This window comes from Gracilinanus agilis, chromosome 1 (assembly GCF_016433145.1).
Source record: "Gracilinanus agilis isolate LMUSP501 chromosome 1, AgileGrace, whole genome shotgun sequence".
NCBI lineage: Eukaryota > Metazoa > Chordata > Mammalia > Didelphimorphia > Didelphidae > Gracilinanus > Gracilinanus agilis.
In genome coordinates this window covers 728,287,620-728,310,469 of record NC_058130.1, presented here as the reverse complement: position 1 = coordinate 728,310,469, position 22,850 = coordinate 728,287,620, and positions in this window count along the sequence as shown.

Genomic DNA, 22,850 nt, shown 5'->3' with positions numbered 1-22,850 from the left:
GGGAGGGAAGAGGAGGGAAGCTCTAAGAAGCCGGTGGAGGGGCTCCGAGGTGAGCAGGGAGACTCCAGGGCTGACCCACTGGGCAGCCTCTTTGAGGGTGGCCCTTTCCTCCCCTCCCCCTCAGGCTGGGGGCTCCAGGAGGGATGGGGAGTCACCGGGGTGCCCAGTTTCCTTTCTGCTGACGCCAGAGGGGAGGGCCATGGAGCAGCCGCTGCCGAGAGGCTAAAAATAGGCCAGGGAGGAGCCAGCCATGCTATTTTGGGCGCTGCTGCTCCCACTGGGTTCTCCTCCCTTCTGTCAGCAGTTTTTCCAGGGTGGCCAGGGGCTCTCCCCAGCCACCCACTTCATTCCTTCCCCAGCTCCCTGGGTGTCCCGCTCTCTCTCCTGGCAGGCGTCCATCCTTCCATCCACATGGCTGGGCTCCGGGCAGACCCTGTATGCCTTAGGCTCCGCGAAGTGCCTCCCTCACCTGGGCAGGGGTTGGAGAGGAACTCGGGATCGCTCTACCCACTTTACAGATGAGGAAACTGAGGGTGGCTTACTTGCCCACGGTGGTACACTGAACCATTGTCGGACCAAAGGATTTGAACCCAGGTCCCCTTCCTAAGCCCCGGTCTACGGTGGATGGGCTGGTGGGTGACGTTAACTTGGGCAGCACGGCTGGGCACAGGCCCAGGGAGGTTGGGGAGAACGAGCTGCCTCGGGACATCCCCTTCCCCTCCCCCTCCCAAATTTTTCTCCCGCCATGACATCATCCTCCAGGGCTTTGTTGTTGAGTCGGTTTCTATTTTGGGAGCATGACGGAATTTTCCGCAGCTATTTTTAGCCTCTTCCCCACTTCCCTCCCTCCGTCCCTGGGGATTCCTCCACCTTCCTCCAGGGGACCCCTCCCCCTCTCCCATCTTCTAGTCGGACGGGGCTGCCCTGAACTCTCGAAGGGGCGGGAGGGGGCCGCCGCCCGGCGCGGGGACAGGGGGATTCCTGAGGCCAGGTGAACAACAGGTTTTGCCTCCCAAGAATTTGACTCTCTAGTCAGGCTGAACGTGACTTGGCAGAACTGAATTCCCTCCTGGGAAGCCCGCTGACCTTTCTACCCCCCTCGCACGTGCTGCTCTCCTAACACGTGTTTCACTTAAGGGACGGTGGCTGAAATGCCGGCCACATCCGGGTCCCGGACAGCAAAGCATTTTGGGGCACCCCACCCCAATAAAACAAAGAAACTTTTTTTTTCACATTTTTTTTAAACCGCTTAACTTCTGTGTATAGGCTCCTAGGTGGAAGAGTGATAAGGGTGGGCAGTGGGGGTCAAGTGACTTGCCCAGGGTCACACAGCTGGGAAGTGTCTGAGGCTGGATTTGAACCTAGGACCTCCCAAGCTCTAAGCCTGGCTCTCAATCCACTGAGCTACCCAGCTGCCCCCAAACAAAGCAACTTTAATGACTGCTTGTGCCAGAGATCTCTAAGCACTTAGCACCATCAAAGATAGTGCGCTCTCTCTCTCTCTCTCTCTCTCTCTCTCTCTCTCTCTCTCTCTCTCTCTCTCTCTCTCTCTCTCTCTCTCTCTGTGTGTGTGTGTGTACGTGGGATTGAAATCTTTAGGACGGAGCATCTCAGAGACTCCTTCCAGGTCCAAGACTGACATAACGATTGCCATCGGGATAGCCCTGGGAGACTTAGAAATCACTTTCCATTATCATATCCAGCCTGACAATAACCTTGTGAGGTGGGGGCGACAGTTAGGGTTATTTCTGTTTGACGGGGGATGAAACTGAGTCTAAGAAAGGTCAAGTGACCTGCCCAGAGTCATACACTAAGCATTCGGGGTAGGATTACACAATATTCTAGCTCTGACCCAGGACTTCCGTTTTCCAGTGGTGTTTTTCCCAAAACATCACCGGCAGACCCAGAGTCCCCAGCCAAGTCCTGCCCAAAGGGTTTTCAGTTTGCTCTTCACTAGGCTGGGCTGTCTTTTGAGCTTTACTGGCTCTGACCTCATGTTACGAATGGGCAAATGAAGACATAGTAATGGGGGTAGTAGGACAGGAAGGGACCACCCCACGGTGGGGGGGGCCCTCTGGGCTGTATGAGCCCCTGACCTCTCTGCCTCCTGAACACTCCCGGGAAGATAAAGTCCAGGATGGGGCAAACCTAGAAGAAAAGGAGGTTGGGGTAACCCAAGCCATAAATCTTTTGGAATTCCTCTTTTCCAGAAAGCCTTTGACTAGTCCTGACTGGATGGGGATTTGGGACGCTGGCTCTCAGTTCTGCCACAGAACGCTAGTTCTGCCTTCCCCCATCCCCTTCAGGCTCCTGTCCATGGTGTACCCTTTTCAGAAGCCACATTTCTACCACTCTCAATAGGGGTGGGGGGCTGGGGAGGGAGAGGGAGGTTCAGGCAGGCTTTCCCAACTCAGTCACACAAAGGAAAAATCTATCCTCTGTGTCACCGCTCTGTTCCTCCCTCGATTATGTGGGTGAGGTCTGTGTGCAGGCTCCAGCCTCCCTGTGGTGTGGATGCTCTTCTAAGAGTCTGACCCCTAGCCTGCTCCCGAGGTCTTTGCTCTTGTTGCTGCCCGACAGCCTATCCTGAGAATAATAATAATGATAATGAGCATTTATATAGAGCTTTAAGCCAAGCATTTCACAAATATTCTCATTCGATTCTCATGACAATTCTGGGAGATAGGTGATCCTCGTTTGACAGGAAACTGAGGAAGACAGAGGGGAACCGATTTGCCCAGGATCACAGGCTAGTGTCTAATGCAGGATCTAGACTCAGATCTGTCTGATTCCAGCTCCAGCATGGGGTTAGTTTTGTGGCAATTATTATTGTTACCACCACAGATCCCATGGCTACTGTAGCAGGGACTATGACTTCTTAGTGTTGCTGGGAGATTGGGGAGGGGAACTACTCTCTCTGCTGGGGGGCCCCAGGTGCTCCCTGGGGTAGGGAGGTAGGTCAGAGGGGCTCTGAGCACGGGAAAGCCTTGGACAGGGGAAGGGAGAGAAAGATGAAGGAAAGGGGAAGGGGCCCCCAAATGCCAGAGAAGGTGGGGCAGGGGTTATCCTGGGAGGGGAGAGGAAGGCAGGAACGAGAGTCACAGACTGTTAGAGCTGGAATGGGCCTGTGAGATGATCTGGTTTAGCATTCTTGTTTCAGTTATTCAGTTGTTTTCAGTCTTGTCTGACTCTTCATGACTCCATTTGGGGATTTCTTGGCAAAGATACTGGAGTGGTTTGTCGTTTCCTTCTCTGGGTCACTTGACAGATGAGGAAACTGAGGCCAACAGTTATATGACTTCCCTAGGGTCACAGAGCTAGGAAGTGTCTGAGACCAGATCTAAACTGAAGAAGATGAGTCTTCCTGACTCTAGGCTCAGCACTCTGTTGACTGTGCCACCTAGTTGCCCCACTCTTGCTTTTACGTATGGGGAAACTGAACCCTGGAGAGGGGGGATGACTTGCTTAAGATAACACTCTCCACCAAAAAAATGATCAGGCTGGGACCGAAGACACCAGGTGAACTTCAAATTCAAATCCAGGGCTTATTCTGTACAGGGCCTCATGTAATGCCCAGCTGGTGTTTGATATTTGAAAAAAAAAAATGAGAGGCCCCGCAGAAGGAAGTAGATGGCATGTGGTGGTGGTGGTTGGAGAACAAATGGGCTTCCTTTGGCCCTTAGGGTGTTTCCAGTTTCCTCCAAGGCCACCCTACCCAGGCTCCTCAGCCCTGGACAGGAGATCCTTCAGGACAAAAAGCCAGCAGGTCAGGGCCTTCACCCCACCCCAAGTCTAGACCATCAAAGAAACAGATCACAGACAGGGGTCAGGCCAGGTCAGAAGCAGGAGACAGGACAGGTTGAAGGGGGGCCAGCAGGGGAGAAGGCTCTGGGGTGGCCAATTATTTCTTTCCAAAGATTCCTGGAGGTTGGGAGGGAGGCAGGCAGGTATCTGGGGGCAGCCACAGATTCTATTAAGAGCCAGGAGGTAGACGGAGGACCCATGGCTGGGAAACAGAAGGGCTGGGGGTGGTGGGGACTTCCCTTTTTCAGGGAAAGGACAACAAAGACACAACACTAGTTTCCAGACTAAATTTGGTGTGATGGAGAGAAGCTTGAAGGCAGCAGACAATCCCTTTTCAGAGAAAAGGGCAGGAAGCAGGAGAGGAAGCTGTGAGATCAGGCGGGCAGAGGGTGGGGTGAAATGAGTGCAAAAGACTCCCGTCACCAGGTTCCAGTCTCCTTCATTATTTCCTCCCTTCTTTGTGTTTGTGGTCTGTGTCCCTAAACGGGCTGGATTCAGCCAGCCCAGAGGGTCCTTCCAATTCCCTGATTCCTCACCCCCTATTCCCAGAAGCCTTATGGTATCCCAAAAAAATCTTGTTCGAGACTCTTTTCTCCCCCAGATGTCTTTTAGGTCTTATCAGGCTTTCTTCTTGTCCTCTAACATCTCCCTAGCCCTTATTTATGTACCTGTAGACCAGTGGTTCCCAAACTTTTTTGGCCTACCGCCCCCTTTCCAGAAAAAATATTACTTAGCCCCCTGGAAATTAGTTTTTTAAAAAAATTTAATAGCAATTAATAGGAAATAAAGGCACCTGTGGCCATCACCGCTCTCTTGGATCGCTACAGCACCCACAGGGGTCAGTAACACCCACTTTGGGAATAACTGCTCTAGACAATAGCAGCTGCCCACGTAGAGTCTGAGGTTCTGAGGGACCCTGGGCCCACATTCTGGCTGGGGGAAGTAAGACACATAGAGGAGGGAAGGAGGTACCAGGCAAGAGGATTGTTGGATCAATGAGATCCACAAGCATTTTTCTTTTTTAAACTCTTGCCTTCTGACTATGTATTGACTCCAAGGCAGAAGGGTAGTGAGGGCTAGGCAATAGGGGTCAAGTGACTTGCCCAGGGTCACACAGCTAGGAAGTGTCTGAGGCCACATTTGAACCCAGGATCTCCCATCTCCAGGCCTGGTTCTCCATCCACTGAGCCACCCAGCTGCCCTTCAGGGTTGCTAATTTTTTTTTTTCACTTTTAAATTCATTTATTTATTTAATTAATTTAGAATATTTTTTCATGGTTACCATGATTCATATTCTTTCCCTCCCCTCCTCCTACTTCCCTCCTGTAGCCAATGAGCAATTCCACTGGGTTTTACATGTGTCATTGATCAAGACCTATTTCTATATTATTAATATTTGCAATAGAGTGATTGTTTAGAGTCTGCATCCCCAATCATATCCCCATCGACCCACATGATCAAGAAGTTGTTTTTCTTCTGTGTTTCTATTCCTACAGTTCTTTCTCTGGATGTGGATTGCATTCTTTCTCATAAATCTCAGGGTTGTTATTTTTGAAAAAATTTTTACCTTCCATCTTAGAATCAATACTGTGTATTGTTTCCAAGGCAGAAGAACAGTAAGGACTAGGCCAGTGATGGTCAAACTACGGTCCCAAGGGTGAGATTCGGCCTCCTGAAATGTTCTATCTGGCCTATATGACATTCTTAATCTGACGAATACAATGTGTAGGATACAACACAATGACATTTCGAAAGAGTTGCCTTAGAAACAGACAGACAGATGAGCATTTCCTTTCCTTTGTCCCCCTCTTTAAAAAGTTTGCCCATCACTGGTCTAGGCAATGGGGGTTAAGTGGCTTACCCAGGATCACACAGCTAGGAAGTGTCTAAGGCCAGATTTGAACCTAGGACTTCTCCACTCCAGGCCTGGTGCTCTATCTACTCAGCCATCTAACTGCCCATCAGAATTGTTATGAGGACAAAATGAGATTATAATTCTAATGTGCTTTATAAACCTTAAAACATAATTTAAGTGCTAGGTATTATTATCAGCTGTTTCTTTTTTGATCACTTGGGTTATATGTGTACATATATATGTATATGTGACTTGTATGCCTGTGTATACATATATACATATACACACATAAATAGATGAATAGTTAGATAGACAGATAGCTTGGTAGCAAATTTGTAGACAACACAAAGCTAAGAGGGAACTGCATGAGAGTTAGGACTGGAAAAGATCTCCACAGGTTACTGTTCTAGGCTGAATAGAAGAAGATGTTAAAGTGTTAGATTTATACAGCAGTGATGGTGAACCTATGGCACGGGTGCCCAAGATGGCACATAGAGTGCTCTCTGTGGGCACGTGGCTCCCCTTCCCCGCCCCAGAGTTTGTTCCTAGAAAGGCAGAGGGACTCCGGTGGAGCTGTTCCCCTTCCCCTCTCCACCATGCCTGATGACATTCTTTCACATCCCCCACTCCTCTGCCCAGTAGCCAATGGGAATGCATGGGGGCGAGGTGGGCGGCTCACAGGCAGGAGAGCTGGAGGGAGCAGAGCTCAGGCCACTCCCCTCCCCTTCTCTACACTCAGCTGAGGATATTCCTCCCTTCCCCCATCCCTCCTACCAGCAGCCCAATGGGAAGCCTTTCTCCCTCCCTTGTGTGGGGTAAAGGGTGGGGGCATGCCTGGCATGAAGTGGGGGGAAGGGGCATGGTACGTGGTCTCTGGTGGGGATTGGGCACTGCACTTGGTCTCCAGGCTGGGGTGGGGGTGGGAACTGGCACTCCATCTCTAAAAGGTTCACCATCACTGTCATATAGGGTTCTGAAAAGCAACTTCACAAGTATAAGGGGAGGGGAGGCATGTACCATTATCTGTTTCCTCATCTGTAAAATGGGGATGATAATATCACCTACCTTCCAGGGTTGTTTGGAGTTCCAAATGGGATAATAATTGTAAAATGCTTAGCATAGTGCCTGACACATAGTAAGGGCTATGGAAATGTGAGCGCTCAGTATTATTATCTGAAAAAGATCTGGGGAACTGAAAGGTCAGTATAAGATCAAAGGGTTAGATAACAGCCCAAATGGCAGTGAGATTTGAGGCTGCATTAAGAAAAAGGCAGTTTCCAGGACCAAAGTGATGAGAATTCCACTGCATTTTGCCATGATCCAACCATGCTTAGAGTGTTGTGTTCAGCTCTGGATTCGAATGTACATCTCTCCCCCCCCCCCATCCCTGCCCCCTCTCTTCCCCCCCTCCCTCCACATCTCTGTTTAAGGGTTTTAAAAAACAATAATTAAAAAAACCTAGTTGACTAACTAGTTTCTCTTCAGGGTTCCATTCCCACATCATTGACTATTGGCTATCCTGTAGGCATCTAAAAACTGGACATGTCAAAAACAAAAGTTGTGGGCACCATCATCCTTCCAGTCCCCATCACCTGCAACTCCTCCCACCCTCCAAAAAATAGTCAGTCACTTGACAATACTTGTTGATACCATCTCCACACTCTCACCTCTGCACATCCCTTTCTCTCCACTCAGGCAGTCATCACTTTAATTCAGGGCCCCATCACCTCTCACCTGGACTATTGCAATAGCCTCTAGATTGGTCTCAGCCTCCTGGCTCTTCCTTCTCTCATCTATTCTCTATTCAGCCACCAAAAGAATATTCCTAAAGCATAGATCTGGCTATGTGACTTTCCTTGCTCAAAAGACACAGGGGTCCCTCTATCATATTTATTTAAAATTTTTTTAGAATTAATTCGTTTGTTGGTTATATTAAAATTTCCAGGTATCCCTCTCCCTCCCTTCTCCACACCAGAGAAGGCATCATTTGACAAAAAAAAATACTGTACATATTAATGATGTCTTTCATGTTTCTATTTATTAGTTCTTTCCCTGGAGATGGATATTCACAAGTTACTCTTCAGAAATTATTTCTGTGGCTGTATATAATGTTCTCTTCATTCTACTCATTTAGCTTTTCATAATATCATGTCTTTTTTTTAACCCTTACCTTCCGCTTTAGAATCAATACTGTGATTTGGTTCAAAGGCAAAAGTGTGGTAAGGGCTAGGCAGTAGGGATTAAGTGACTTGCCCAGAGTCACCCAGCTAGAAAGTTATCTGAGGCCAAATTTGAAGTCAGGACCTATTGTTTCTAGTTCTGACTCTCAATCCGCTGGACTACCCAGCTACCCCCTTTATATGCTTTTAAAAAAACCAACCTGCTCATCGTTTATGTCATAGTAGTTTTCCATCACAATCATATGCTACAATTTGTTCAGCCATTCCCCAATTGATGGACACCCCCTCAGTTTCTAATCCTTTGCCACCAGAAGAGAGTGACTCGAAATGTGTTAGAACATAAAGGTTCTTTTCATTTGTCCCTAATCATCTTGGGAAACAGACTCAACAGTGGTATTGCTGGTTCTAAGGGTATACACAGTTTTATAATTCTCTGGGCATAATTCAAGATTGCTCTCCAAAATGGTTGGCCCCATTCACAGTTCTACCAACTGTGTCTCCATTTTTCCACATCCCCTCCAACATTTGTCATTTTATCCTTTTATCATTTTAGTTCATCTAATAGTTGTGAGATATCTCAGAATTATTTTGATTTACATTTCTCTGAGCAGTAATAAATTAGAACATTTTTTCATATGACTATATATGGCTTTTTTTTTTTTTTTTTTTTTTTTTTTTTTTTTTTTAGGCAATGGGGGTCAAGTGACTTGCCCAGGGTCACCCAGCTGGGAAGTGTCTGAGGTCAGATTTGAACCCAGGACCTCCCATCTCTAGGCCTGGCTCTCAATCCACTGAGCTACCCAGCTGCCCTGACTATATATGGCTTTGATTTCTTCACCTCCAAACCGTCCACATCTTTTGACCACTTGTCAATTGGGGAATGACTCAAATTCTTGGAAATCTGACAAAGTTCTCTCACTATCTGAGACTTTATTGCCTTTAGGTGAGGAACACAAACCCCTTTTTAGTATTTAAAGCCCCTCACCATCTGATTACAGTCAATCTTTCCAGGCTTCCTTCATATTGCTACCTTTTGTGGGCTTTGCTTTCAAACCAAACTGGCTTCTTAGCTGTTCCTCATTCCCAGCATTCCATCTTCCTTTTTGTGCCTCTGCTGAGGCAGTGTTCCATACCTGGAATGCACTCCTTGCTTATCTCCACCTTTTGGAATCCTTAGCTTCCTTCAAAGTTCAGCTCAAGGGCCACCACCTACAGGCAGCTTTCCTTGATCTCTTGAGTTTTTAGTGTCCCTGCAGTTACTTCACATATTTACTTACATGTATCTGTTTCTTCCTTTAGAATGTATGATCCTTAAAGGCAGAAGTAGTTTGAGATGGTTTTCTATCTTCATTGCCTAGCATGGAAAGCAGTAAATGTATTCTGATTGATCTATTTGGGTTCAAGCCCTGGTCTTGAATACATGATGACCCAACTAATGGGTTACATTAGGAAGGCCTGATGAAGGGCTTTGATATCATGTCCTATGAGGCTGGTTGAAGGAAGTAGGAATATTCAGCCTAAAAGAAAGATCTGGAAATGCATGACAGTTGTTTTCAAGGATCTGAAGGGCAATCAGACTTGTTCTGCTTGGCTCTAGAGGGTGGAACCGGGAGCCAGCGGGGAGAATTTGCAGACAGGCAAATTTAGATTGGATGGCAGTTACAGTAAGAAGAGCCATTTCCAAATGAAGTGAACTACCTTGGGGGCCCTCTTCTTGGAGGTCTTCTAGAAAAGGATGAGTGACTTCTAGGAGGGGAGATTAGAAAAGGAGATTCTTGTTCAGATACAGACTGAACTGTCTAGCCTTCCATCCTACTCTTCCATCTTTGACATTCATTTGACATCAGCTGAGGCAATCTTGCCCAAGGTCTCAAGTCAGATTTGAGGGCACAAACAGAACTAGAATTCAGGTTTCTTGACTTGTGGTCTGAGAGGTGAAGAGTGATGGGAATGGGGTAGAGAAATGAGTGGGGGATTTGTAGTTGGAGGACCTGGATTTGACTTCTCCTGCCACTAACTAGTTGTGTGACTTGGACAAGTAGCTTACTCTGATTCTCCATTACAAAATGAGGGGGTTAGCCCAGATCAGGGGTTACTAGCCTTTTTTTTTTTTTTTGTCAGTCTGGTAAAGCTTATGGACATCCTCTCAGAAAGAGGTTTTGAAATGTAGAAAATATAGAGGATTGTAGAGGAAACCAATCATACTGAAATAGTTACCAAAACATAAAACAAACAAACACACTCAAGTTCAGGGACCCCAGGCTGGAAGCACAGAGGAGGGGGCAGAGCCTGGGCTCACTCCCAAACTGCATCTTCCTTTCCCCATTCACTTCTGACCAGGCCTGTCCTATGTCCCCTCAGGGCCCTGCTCTGTGCTATAAGTCCAGCTCATCTGAGACACTCATACATGTCAACAGCTGACAAAGGAGGAATGTGCCCTTCCAGGTCATGCATTGTCAAGTGACTGTCATGGGAGTGATTTGGGAGGCTGGGACAAGTGGGGCTATATTGTGAAGGGGGCTCTACATTCACCTCACAACCCCAGGGTTTGCCAACTTCACTCTGACCCTACCCCACTCCAAAGCAGAGTGCTAAAGTGGAAAAACACCCTGGAGTCAGTCAGGAGATCCGAGGCAGAAACCTGCTTCTATGACTTGATCTCTGGTTGCTTCCTTACTGCCTACAAACACGGTGGTGTCTATTCTAAGCCCCCAAACCCTCGCAATCCAGCCAGTGACTGCCTGTCACCCCATATTTTTTCTCCCTTGTGAGCCATCCAGAAAATATCTTCCTTTCTTCTCATTTTCTTCTTAGAGCTATAATCTGAATGATCATTATTCAACCAAAACTACTCTTTCCAAAGTTACCAATCATTTAGTAATTGCCAAATCTAAAGGTCTTTTCAATCCCAAGGGGCTTAATGAGAAAGAACGGTGGGAGTAGAAACACAGAAGAAAAACATTTGACTTATCACGTGTTTATATGGGTATATAATTTGGGGTTTGGGTTTTAAAAGATTGCTCTGTTGCAAAAATGAATAATATGGAAATAGGTATAAGTGATAACATTTGTATAACCCAGTGGAAGGGCTTATTGGCTCTGGGAGGCGGGAGGGAGAGAAAATGAATCATGGAAACATGGAAAAATATTTAAAAATATAAATATAAAATATAAAGAAAACAGATCTAATGGTATTTTCTCAATGACCATTCTTCTTGACCCCTCTCTAGCCCTTGACGCTGTGCTTCTTCCAACCTTTTCTCCTTGACACTCTCTTCTCTCTAGACTTTCATGACATTGCTTTGATTCTCCTCCTACCTGTCCAACTGCCACTTCTTCATTTCCTTTGTTGGATTTTCATCTGGATTATGGACCATGGGTGTCCCCAAAGGTTCTGTCGTGATCTTTTTCTCTTTTCTCTCTATACATTTTTACCTCGTGATCTCGTTGGTCCTCCCTCATGGATTCAATGATTATGTCTATGCCAATGATTTTTAGTGCTAATTTCTAGCTTTAACCTCTCTCTTAACCTATCTATTCATATCTCCAACATATCTTAAACTGGATATCCTTTAGACATCTTAAGCCCATTAGACTGAGTTCACTGAGGGCAGGGGCTGTTTTTGCTTTCTTTGTACCCTCAAGCCTTAGCACAGTGCCTGACACACAGTAGGAATTTAATAAATGCTTCTTGACTTGACCTTGGACAAATAATTTCTGATCCTCAGTTTTCTTGTTTGTGAAATGGAGATAAAAATACGTGTACTACTTATTACAAATGCTTCTGGTAGGGGGAATACTTTGTGAGGCTTCACATGCTATAGAAATGATGTTGATTGTTATTTTCTTTTTCTTTTTTGTTGTTGTTGTTTAAACCCTTAACTTCTGTGTATTGTCTCATAGGTGGAAGATTGGTAAGGGTGGGCAATGGGGGTCAAGTGACTTGCCCAGGGTCACACAGCTGGGAAGTGTCTGAGGCCAGCTTTGAACCTAGGACCTCCCGTCTCTAGGTCTGACTCTCAATCCACTGAGCTACCCAGCTGCTCCCTGATTGTTATTTTCTAACACTATTCAGGCACAGAGATTTGTCCCATTGATTCTTTTGCTTGATCCTCAAAATATCAGGGCATCAGGAAACTCAGGTTTACAAAGAAGTGACTTGCCTAAGGTCACATGTCAGTGACATAGACAGGAATTATTTTATAGAATGTCAGGACTGGCAGCAATCTTAGAGATCATCTCATTGAACTCCTTAATTTATAAATGAGGAGAGGGAGGGAGGGAGAGAACATGGATTGCAAAATGTCAGAAAATGATTATTTAAAGTTGTATCTACCTATAATCTGGAAAAGAAAAATATAATAAAAATTTAAAAAAAAAAGAAATGTGTGACTAGAAGACAAAAAAAATTTGTAAATGACGAAATGTGTAAATGAGATGTGAGATGCCCAAATCCATATGGCTAACAAACCTGGGACTTCCAACATTTTGTCTTTTCTTTTCATATATGAAACATTTATACACTTTATTGTTTAAAAGTACATATTAGATTTAATGAAGTAATAACAAAATTGCTATTTGTACTCCCTTCTGGACTTCCTCTTCCATCTTTCTGTGTGTAAAAATTTTAAAAAATATATACATATATGTATATATATATATACACACACACATATATATATATATATATATATATAAATGTTACTTCTCTGTAGTTATCATTTCCCCAGCTGTCTTTACTTCTACCCTGGAGTCTGCTGCTCCTGCCAAATCAAACTCTTCTCACCCTTAGGACTCCAGGATATCAAATCTAAGGGGATAGATTGCACCCTGGGGAATGAAAGCATTTGTAAAATGTGGATCATGTTCGATGCTTCACCTGCCTCTCAGAGAGACTGCCATACCAAAATCAAACTGCCAAAGAATTATTTTAGAGCTAGAAAAAACAATAACAAAAAATTAATCTGGAGGGACAAAAGGTAGGCATGCAATATCAGTAGTTAATAACCAGAGTAATCTAGTGTTTGATAAACCCAGAGATCTAAGCATTTGGGGCAAGAATTCACCATCTGACAAAATGTGCTGAGAAAACTAGAAGGCAGTTTGGCATAGATCAATTCTCATACCATATACTAAAATGAGGTCAAAATGGGTAAAATGATTTAGACATAAAGGGTGATATCATAAGTAAATTAGAGGAAGATGGAAAAATTTATCTGTTAAATCTATTGATAAGGAAAGAGTTTATGATGGTGCAAGAGTGCCCATCGCACTGGAGAAGGAGCTGGAAGGCCGCTGATGAACTAGGCGGTATCCAGGGGAAGGTGACCAGGACGGTGAGGGCCTTCCAAACAGGCCGTGTGAGCACCAGCTGAAGAACCCCAGGGGAAAAGGACACTTGTTGGAGGCCCGAGAGGGGCGCTGAACACAGGATTGTGGGGAGGCTATCTAGGCCAACTCCCTCATCTCACAGATGAAGAAACAGGCCCGGAGAACCCTAGATTTAGAGCCGGAGGGGACCTTCGGGCCATCTCAACTGAGGAAAGTGAGCTCCAGGAGTTTGAGGCGGCTGAGGCGGCACAGCCAGTATATTACCGAAGGTGGGATTGAAATGCAAGCCCTTTGACTCCACAATTAGAGAACTTCCCACCATTCCATGCTGCCCAAGGTCACGTGACAGTGTTCTTTGCCCTGTGCCCGAGGGCTCCTCCAGATAACTGCCTCTAAGTGCTCCCAGGACTGTCCTTCTCAAGCCCAGAGGGCCGATCTAGAAGGGTTGGGGGAGAGAGGCTGCTCGTAAGAGATAACTTCTCAAGAATTAGAACTATCTAAAAGTGGAACTTCAGGCTCCAGGGTTTTTCCTCCCTTTTTTGAGGGAAGGTTGAATGACTATTTGTGGGGATGTTTTCAAAGGGGATTCCTGTATTGTTCTGGGTTGGACTGATTGGCTTCTGAGGTCCTTTCCAGTTGTGATTCTGCAAGTCCTTGTCAGACTAGTGATCCCCAGTTCTGACCACTGTCATTTGTTCTTACAACTCAAATAATCAAGAGATTTACCCAAATCTGAGGTTTGTGACTTATGTGGGTCATCTGCTCTCTGAGATGATGAACTCCTGGGAAAAAAAGACTAAATTCTGCCTCCCCTTCTCCCACTAAGGGTTCTCAGAGGGTATGTGTTTTATCTTCCCATTCAGGCTTTGGGGCTCTTGGGGGTAGAGACCCTATCTTCCTCTTCTTACTGAGGATCCCTAAAGATAGGGTTATTTCCCCCTTGAGACTGGGGAGGGACCCAGTGGAGAGAACATTAAATTTAGAGTCTTGAGTTCAAATATCATCCGAGTTACCTGTGTGACCCTGGACACATCTCTAAGCCTCTTCATCTGTGAAATGAGGGGATTGGACTGGAAGACTACTTAAGGACTTTGTAGCTCTCAGTCTACACTCCTGATACTAATGTAAGAGCAGGGCCTCATTTCACTTGATACTGTGGAACTTTGAGCAAATCACACTTCTTTGGGTCTCAGTCTCCTTATCTGTAAAATGAAGGGTTTGGACCAGATAATCATTAAGGTTCTCCCAGCTCTAATGGTCTAATGCTATTTTCTTGCCCAAATTGAGGCTCTTGTGAAGTGTTAGTGACACTATTTATGGATCTCATCTTGCATTGTATGAGGGACTTTCCCATGAAGGAAACTCTAGTCTTGTTTAACTTCCAAGATTAAGGATTGTGGTCAGACCCCAAGTCCTAATTTTAAACAGTAGTTATACTTCCCTTCCCCAAAGTCTCATTGTTAACTTGGAAAATGTATGGGTACAACGTAGAGAACCTGGGCCCATGAAGGCTGATTCTGGGGATGGATGGTAGGGTGCAGAGATATCAAACATGGCACTGGTAATCCTTCCAATGGTGATCCAAACCAGATTAAAATGAAATTGGGAAATCTTTAACTAAATACATTCAAATACAATGAAGCACAGATAATGTTAGATTTAAAAGCTGCCAAAAGGGGCAGCTGGGTAGCTCAGTGGATTGAGAGTCAGGCCTAGAGACGGGAGGTCCTGGGTTCAAATCTGGCCTCAGACACTTCCCAGCTGTGAGACCCTGGGCAAGTCACTTGACCCCCATTGCCCACCCTTACCACTCTTCCACCTAGGAGCCAATACACAGAAGTTAAGGGTTAAAAAAAAAACAAAAACAAACAAACAAAAGCTGCCAAACTTCAAATGGGGAAAATAATTTTTATAGCAAGTGCTCCTGCAAAAGGCCCAATTTTTAAAACATATAGAAAATGGAATCAAATTTGTAAGAATATGAGTCATTCTCCAATAGAAAAATGGTCAAAGGATATGAATATGCAATCTCAGATGAAAAAATTAAAACTATCTTTAGTCATATGAAAAAATGCTCCAAATCACTATTAGAGAAATGCAAATTCAAACAACTCTGAGGTACTATCAGACTAGCTAATAAGAGCAAAAAAAAAAAAAAAGAAAAAAAAAGAAAAAAAAAGGAAGATGATAAGTGTTGGAGGGGGTATGGGAAAATCAAGACATTAATACACCATTGGTGAAGCTGTGAACTGATCCAGCCATTCTAGAGAGCAATTTGGAACCATACCCAAATTGTGCACATGGAACTGTGCAATTTGACCTAGCAATACTACTACTAGGTTTCTATCCCATCCCAAAGACATCAGAGATAGGGGAAAAGGACTTAGTTGTACAAAAATATTTATGGCAGTTCTTTTTTGTGATGGCAGAGAACTGGAAATTGAAGGGATATCTATCAATTGGGGAATGGCTAAACAATTGTGGTATATGACTGTAATGGAATACTATTGTGCCACAAGAAATGATGAACATGATGAGTTCAGAAAAAAAACTGGGGGGGGGGCAGCTGGGTAGCTCAGTGGATTGAGAGCCAGGCCTAGAGACAGGAGGTCCTAGGTTCAAATCTGACCTCAGACATTTCCCAGCTGTGTGACCCTGGGAAAGTCACTTGACCCCCATTGCCTAGCCCTTACCACTCTTCTGCCTTGGAATCAATACACAGTATAAGGTTTAAAAAAAAATAGTTGCTACTATGCAGCCCAAAAGGATCCTTGTACAGGGATTTGTGGTCTTCATTTCTATTGAATTTGACACCAATGGTGTAGGGGAAAGTGTCCTGGCCTAGCAGTCAGGAGACCTGGGTTTTTGTCCCAGTTATCTCTAACTCAATGTATAATTTTTAGCAAGTAACATTTGTTTTCCTTGTCTATCATTGGAGGGTATTGATGTATGAAGATCTCTGATGAAGTGTTTAAAGATTATGTAGTTAAAGGTGTCCCTATTATTCACTAGCATAACATAACTTCATTCAGCAAACATTTAGTGACTACTGGATGTGAGTCACTGGTCCCTCAGACAAGTCAATTCCACTCTCTGGAAAATGGGGATAATAATTCCTGCCTGATCTTCTCTTTGCCAATCAGGTAAGACAATGCATATGAAGATCATTCCATATCCAGAAGACAGGTTACATTTATACGGAGAATCAAATAAGGAAATGCATCCATCTTCACTTTAGGGAAAGATTATAGGAAAGGGGCAGCACAGTGGATAGAAAGCCAGGCCTGGAGAAAGAAGGGCCTGGGTCCAAATCTGATCTCAGATACTGTCTAACTGTGACCTTGGGCAAGTCACTTAACCCTGTTTGCCCAGCCTTTACTGTTCTTCTTAGAATTGCTACTAAGAAAGCAAGAGTTAAAAATTTTTTTCTTTTAGGATTATAGGACATTAGGGATCTTGGAGAACATGTAGTCCAACCCTCTAATTTCCCAAAGCAAAGTGAATTGCCCATTGTCACATAGTAAATAGCAGATCTAAGCTTTGAACCCAAGTTCTTTCACTGTACATCTGGTGCTCTTTCCATACTTCCATGGTGTCTCCACTCCAAGTTTGCTAGGTGAACTCATGCAAATTTCTCTTCCCTTCAGAAGCTTAGTTTCCCCATCTATAAAATGACAGTATGTGGGTGACCAATATCCACTTGGGACAACAAGTCAAAGGCCTTGCTCTGAGGAATAGGTGTGAGAGGTTGCCTTTGGTGCCAATATCTTGTCTTGTGGAGCCTAGGCTGCTGGTTCCCCTAAAGCCCCCCGGCGCCAGGAAATGCAGGAAAGTGCAAAGTGAGTTTTTTTTAATTTTTAATTTTATTTTTTATTGTGGTATCAATTCACTTTGTAACAACAGTTCCACAAAACAGTCAACACTGTGCGAGAAAGTAGTTGATGATACCCCTGGAGTCACCCCTCAAACTCAGCTGTGTTCCCAAAGCAGGCAGATGGGAACCTTACTACCATTACAGAGTGCTTCTTGAAACAGTCTTCCTAAAGCTCCATGGGTGTTTGGCAATGGTATCAGTTGGCAAAGAAAGAAGAGAAAGAAAAATGCTGGATGTGGCTTCTCAATGAATTAAATGCTCCATCCACTTCCTTGCTAAGTGCTCCTCAAGGAAGAGCAATGGTTTTGGCGGTTTTATCTAGGGTTTGGAAACTCCTCAGGGGCTGAGCTCAAGCAGTGGTCTGACAGACTCTTCCTGCCTTTCAGAAAGCAAGGGCCTTGGAAAGGGGTTGTTAAAGAGATGGATGAGTAGCCTGGAGGTTCCCCCCCCCCTTTTGAGAACTTTGGGACCAGCCTGTATCAAAGAATTGGGCCCAAAGGACAAAAGACAGACCCCTTCCACTTTGGAGCAGGCCTCAGAAGTTTACTTCTCTGGGGGTTGAAGAGGGAGGGAGTGGGAGATTCTTCAGTTTAGGGGTTGCTGGTTGTGGTGGGGAAGGGGGAAATGTGGCTAGACAATCTCAATCTGGGCCTAGAGGAAGCCAGGCTATCCTCAGAAAGAGGGTAGAGCCACATTGGCTTCCAGAGAGCCACTCTCCAGTCACATGGTATCCATCTGACAATTTTACAAGGTCCCAGATGGGCCTGGGGTAGAGCCTGTTGCGGCCAGGGCCGGTGGAAACCCTTTCTAGCCCCTCATTCTCTCTAGCTGGGGGAAAAAGTGAATGAATGGCTTTGCAGATGCAATAGAAACTCCATTTCTCCCTTTTCCCATTTCTATGCCCTGCCTTCAGGTCCTTGTTCCCAATTCTTAATCACATGTTCAGGAGTTGCTGGTTGGTCTTCACCAGTCCCACAGTCTGGGCTTGCCCTAGACCACCTGCTGACATATTATCACTGGAAGGAGAGCAGCTCTCTCCTGGCCTTGTAGAGAGCACTTAAAAGTTCTAAAGAAAGGCTTTTTTTTTTTTTTTTTTTTTTTTTTTTTTTTGGGCAGATGCAGACAGAAAAGTACAAGCAGTTACTGTCATTTGTACTCATGTTTATCCTAAACAAAAACATCTCATCTACAGTTTGCACACTGATTTACTCTTAGAGAGAAGAAAAAGTGTAAGGATTTTTCTTTGTAGAAAGTGAGTGGCCACTTTCTTGCTTCCTCATGGTTTGAGCAAGGGCACTGCTGATCCCTAACTTTCCTCCTCTAACCTCTTCGGGCCTCAGGCCAGGGTGGATGGGCACCTGGGAGGGAGCAGGGAGCAGGAAGCAGAGACATGCTCTGGTAGCAGCCACCAAAGAGAGGGCTCAGTGGAGGAGAGGATTGGCTAGAGGAGGTACAACAAAATATTATGATGGGCTGGGAGGCTGGAGACCCAGAGTGAGTCTTAGGTTTGCCAGTGACCTTGTGATCCCTTCCTGGCCTTAATTTCACCATCTGAATGATATAGGGATTGGACAAGCAATCTGGAAGGCCCCTTACAACTCTATGAATCAGAATTCTAGGACTCAACAAGACATGGTCAAGAGCAGTTGCAGACTCATAGGAAGCATCTGAGAAGCCAGGGATGGAGGCATCAGGGGAGAAGGGGGTAGTAAGTGAACCGAGGCCTCTGGGGCAGGAGGTTTGTCAGAGATGAAATTTGCTTACCCTTCTTGGCCTTGATTACTCCTACACATGAACTCACACAAGTAGACAAATGCTGTCTGTGAGCTGAGTGACTACATCTCATCTAAACTTTGCTTCCCAGTCCAGGGCATAGCACTCTGTATGAAACAAGTGCTTAATAAATGTTGGTTGTATTTATATCAACATCCAAATACTGGAACTTGGAGAATAGAAACAAGTTCTCCATGGTTACCTAAGCCAGTCCTGTACTCTGCCTGGAGTGACCATGAGCCCAATTTCTTTTCTACTAGAAGTCAAAAACTCATCTTGGAGTAATTAAATACTTTTAGATAGGATAGACAGCTTTCACTAGGTAGAAGTTCCCTGAGAGGCTGCTGGACTGCATCCTTCCCCAAATCCTGACCTGGTTTGGTTTCTAACAAACCGTTTCTATCTAGGGATACTGAAGCAAGTAGTGGCAGGTCAGGGGTGGGAGAGCCCAAGAGAAGCCAGAGTTACTTGTTGAATGGTATCCACAAGCTTTAACAACTCCTTGAAGCTCAAGCCTGGCTCATTATCAACTCTTGGACCAAATTTTTCCCTCCCAAATTCCCTAAGCACAGGGGACCATGGGGTTGAGCTGGAAGGGCCCTTAGAAATTTAGTCCAACCCCATCATTGTAAATTAGCTGGATGGGGCTCACCTGCAGGATAATCAGGATTGGTCATCGGCCAGGGTTCTGCTGCTTAAAGGGAAGAAACTCCCTTTGGAGGTTTGACACAGCTGTCCACTTTTGGCCGGGAGAAAAGGTGGGCAGTGCTTTGAGAATTGGCAAAACAAAGCATATCTTCTGGGAGAAAGTAAGCAAGGCCTAGTGCAATACTGAGAAATCAGTAGGATTCAGAGAGATGATCTCACCTGTGGCCCAGGAACTGGTGTATGAATGCCCAGCCAGGCCCATAGGGAAAGTGAATGTCTGGGATGAGCTGGTGCTTTGGGGAGGAAGGTATTAGTGACTGAAGACTATTGCAGAAAGAGCTCTGCACTAGGGAATCAGACCATCTATTCTAGTCTTGGATTTGCCACTTTCTACTTGTGTGATCTTAGACAAATTGTGTCTCCTGTTTTGGCCTCAATTTCCTTTAGGCAAAATGGTGAGGTTTGGATTTGATGACCTTTAAAGTTCTTATGTTTCTGAGAAGCATAATCAGCACTTATATTTTGTCTTTTCGAGGTCAGGTAAAGGAGAAAATTTTATTTTCTATTTCTAAAGTTTAACAGAACTACCAAAGATGGAAGGAAGAAAAAGAGACTTATTGCACTATCTCTGTAGCAAATGGGCAGATGTGATTTTTATAAGCTTTATTTCTAACAAAAACCCTCCTCCTCAATTTCTATTGTATGTATGATATGTGTTCTACAATGACATGGGCAATATGGAAATATGTATTATATGAAAGCACAGGTATAACATACCACAGACTATTCATCACTTTGAGGAGGGGGGGAAGGTAGGGAGGGAGAAAATTTGAATTCTAAAATGTCAAAAAAATTATCAAAAATTGTATCTACACATAACTGAAAAAATATGGGGAAAAAAGTCCTCAACTAGACCTACATCTTAAGAGGATTTGACTTTTCATTTATCTCTAATCATCTTTCTGGTACACCTCAAGGGCTAGGCTTCAAGGGGGCCCCCAAGCCCAGGTGCATGGCTTAAAGAATCAGCTCAAGGAAGTTTGTGACCTGGGTGGGAGGCCACTAATGAATCATGGTGTGAGTTAGTCCACCTGACTGGTAGTTTAAAAAGCATGCAGTATTTGTCACCAATAAGTCTTTTGGATATCCCTAAAGATTGTCCTCGGGATGGGTTAGACAACTCTAAGGGTGGTGAAGTGGAAACAACATTGGATTTGATGTCAGAGGATTGGTCTGAATCCATGCTCTGAGCAACTATGGGCAAATCACTTCATTTTCATTGGGCCTAGGTTTCCTTATTTACAAAATGAATGGTTCAGATTCAGTGAACTTCAGGGTCTCTTCCAACTTGAAATCCTATGAAATGCTTAATAAGCAGGAATCTTCAGAGTTTTCTTTTTCTTAAAGCTGGAAAGGGCCAAAGATAAGATGCTTGGTGCTCTGACTTAATTGCCAGAAAACCGGAAACCAAAGGCCATGGGAGGGTAGTTATTTTTCAGGGTTCTTTAAGAAAATTCAAAGCCAGTCAATACCAGCCACACCTCTTCCCCTCAAAGACAAGGGGGCAGTTAGAGGGTCATCATCTATACAACTCAGTGGTTGTTTCAGTTGGAAAATAGGTCCTGGGGTTGTATTGTTCTATCCCAAATCCTAGCCCAATCGTGTCCCTTGGAAACTATGCTACCAGACAGGTGCTTTGTCACCTGGTTCTTATAGGCAGTTTTAGGAAAATTTATCTGGGAAATTGGCATGATGATCCCAGTGGAAAGATTGTTTGCTTTCAGTAGAGTAGAAAGATCTGGTTTCTAAGGTCTTGGTTCTACCACTTATGACTTTGTGTAAGACCCTTCTCCTCTTAATTTTTTTCTGTAAAATGAAGGGATTAGATTTAACCCAAGGTCTTCTGCAAACTGGTGAAATATCTAATTTCACAAGTAGTGGGAAAAAACCCCACTGTATTTGTAGCCAGAAGAACTGGATGGAAATTTTGACACTTCCCAGACATTATGTGATTGTTGGTAAATTCCTGACTCTCTCAGGACCTCAGTTTGAACTACTGCGAAATGGATTAATTTGGAGGTCCATTTCAGCACTAAATCCTAAAAATCTATATTGGCTCTAAATTCTACAGTCTTAGCAATCAAGGCTCAGGGGAGACTGGGAGTGGGGAAGAGGGTTGGGAGAAGGATGAGTCACTGCTTTTGCTTATAGGTTTTAAGAAATAAGGTCAAGGTCCTTTGGTAATAAAAGTTTTGTGGACAGGAGGATCAGTTGGGGAAACAAGAATTAGATGATCTCAAAGGTCTGTTAGTATCTGATTCTATGATTTCCCCTGGTTACTTTCTAGAATCTGGCTTTTGTCTTGCTTGGAGGAGAGAGCCTGGCCACCAAGCAAAGGGATTCGACTTCCCTGAGCTCTAGTCTTCCCTTATCCCTCTCAGGAGGAGGGCTTTGAACAACAAATATCAAGCAGGGTTTGAAGGCCATTCTACCACAGTGTGATCCCATAGCAAGTAGTCAATTAATTCTGGGCCTCAGTTTTGCCATCTGTAAAATGAGGCGATAGGACTAGTTACTCTTTATAGTTCTCTGCTACAACAAGGGAGGGACTTTTTCTGCCATATTATGGGCTGCCAGCAATAGCAACACATATGGGAAGAGGGGTTGCCCTGGTCTGGTATTCCTAGTGAAGAGGAAGAGAACTTTAAAAACCAAGACTAAGAAGAGAATCTGCCACGAGGGCCAGGGAAGCTTGGAATTTTGGCCATGTTCATGTCTCATTTCTCTGCCTCCCATTTTGTTAGGGCCTGCCTCTAGTGTACCCTCTTCTATGAAACCTTTCCTGACTCCCATCAGTAGGAAATGTACCCCAGTCCACAACCTCAGAGTTCCTACCCCACCTGGGTGGAGACCTCTCCTTTGGCTTATTTTATTCCAGTTCCCATGGCTATCTGGTTTTTTTTTTTTATCTTTGTATATATACCTTAAATTCTACCTGGTGTCTAGTACAAGGCTTGGCACATAATAAATATTTCATAATTGTCTGAATTGCCTTAAGCTCTACTTTTCTTGGACTTAAAGGGATGGGTGGGCACTTCTTGTCTCTGGGGAAAGGAAACAGAGGACACTTGAGGGCACTTATTTTAGTGTCTTTGACAAAAAATCATCTTATAAATGGGCAGGAGTTTTGAAAAAAGGTTTGAGCCACAGTTAATTAAAAAACAACAACAAACAACTTTCAAACCCCCTCACTCTCAGAAGCAAAAAGTGATCCTGACCCCACTCCCGCCCCAATTCTCAGAAGACAAGATCAAAGGATTCATCCTGAGCCCTCTGCTCAGGCAACAATACACAGAAATTGAAGAGCTAGGATGGGATCAAAGGT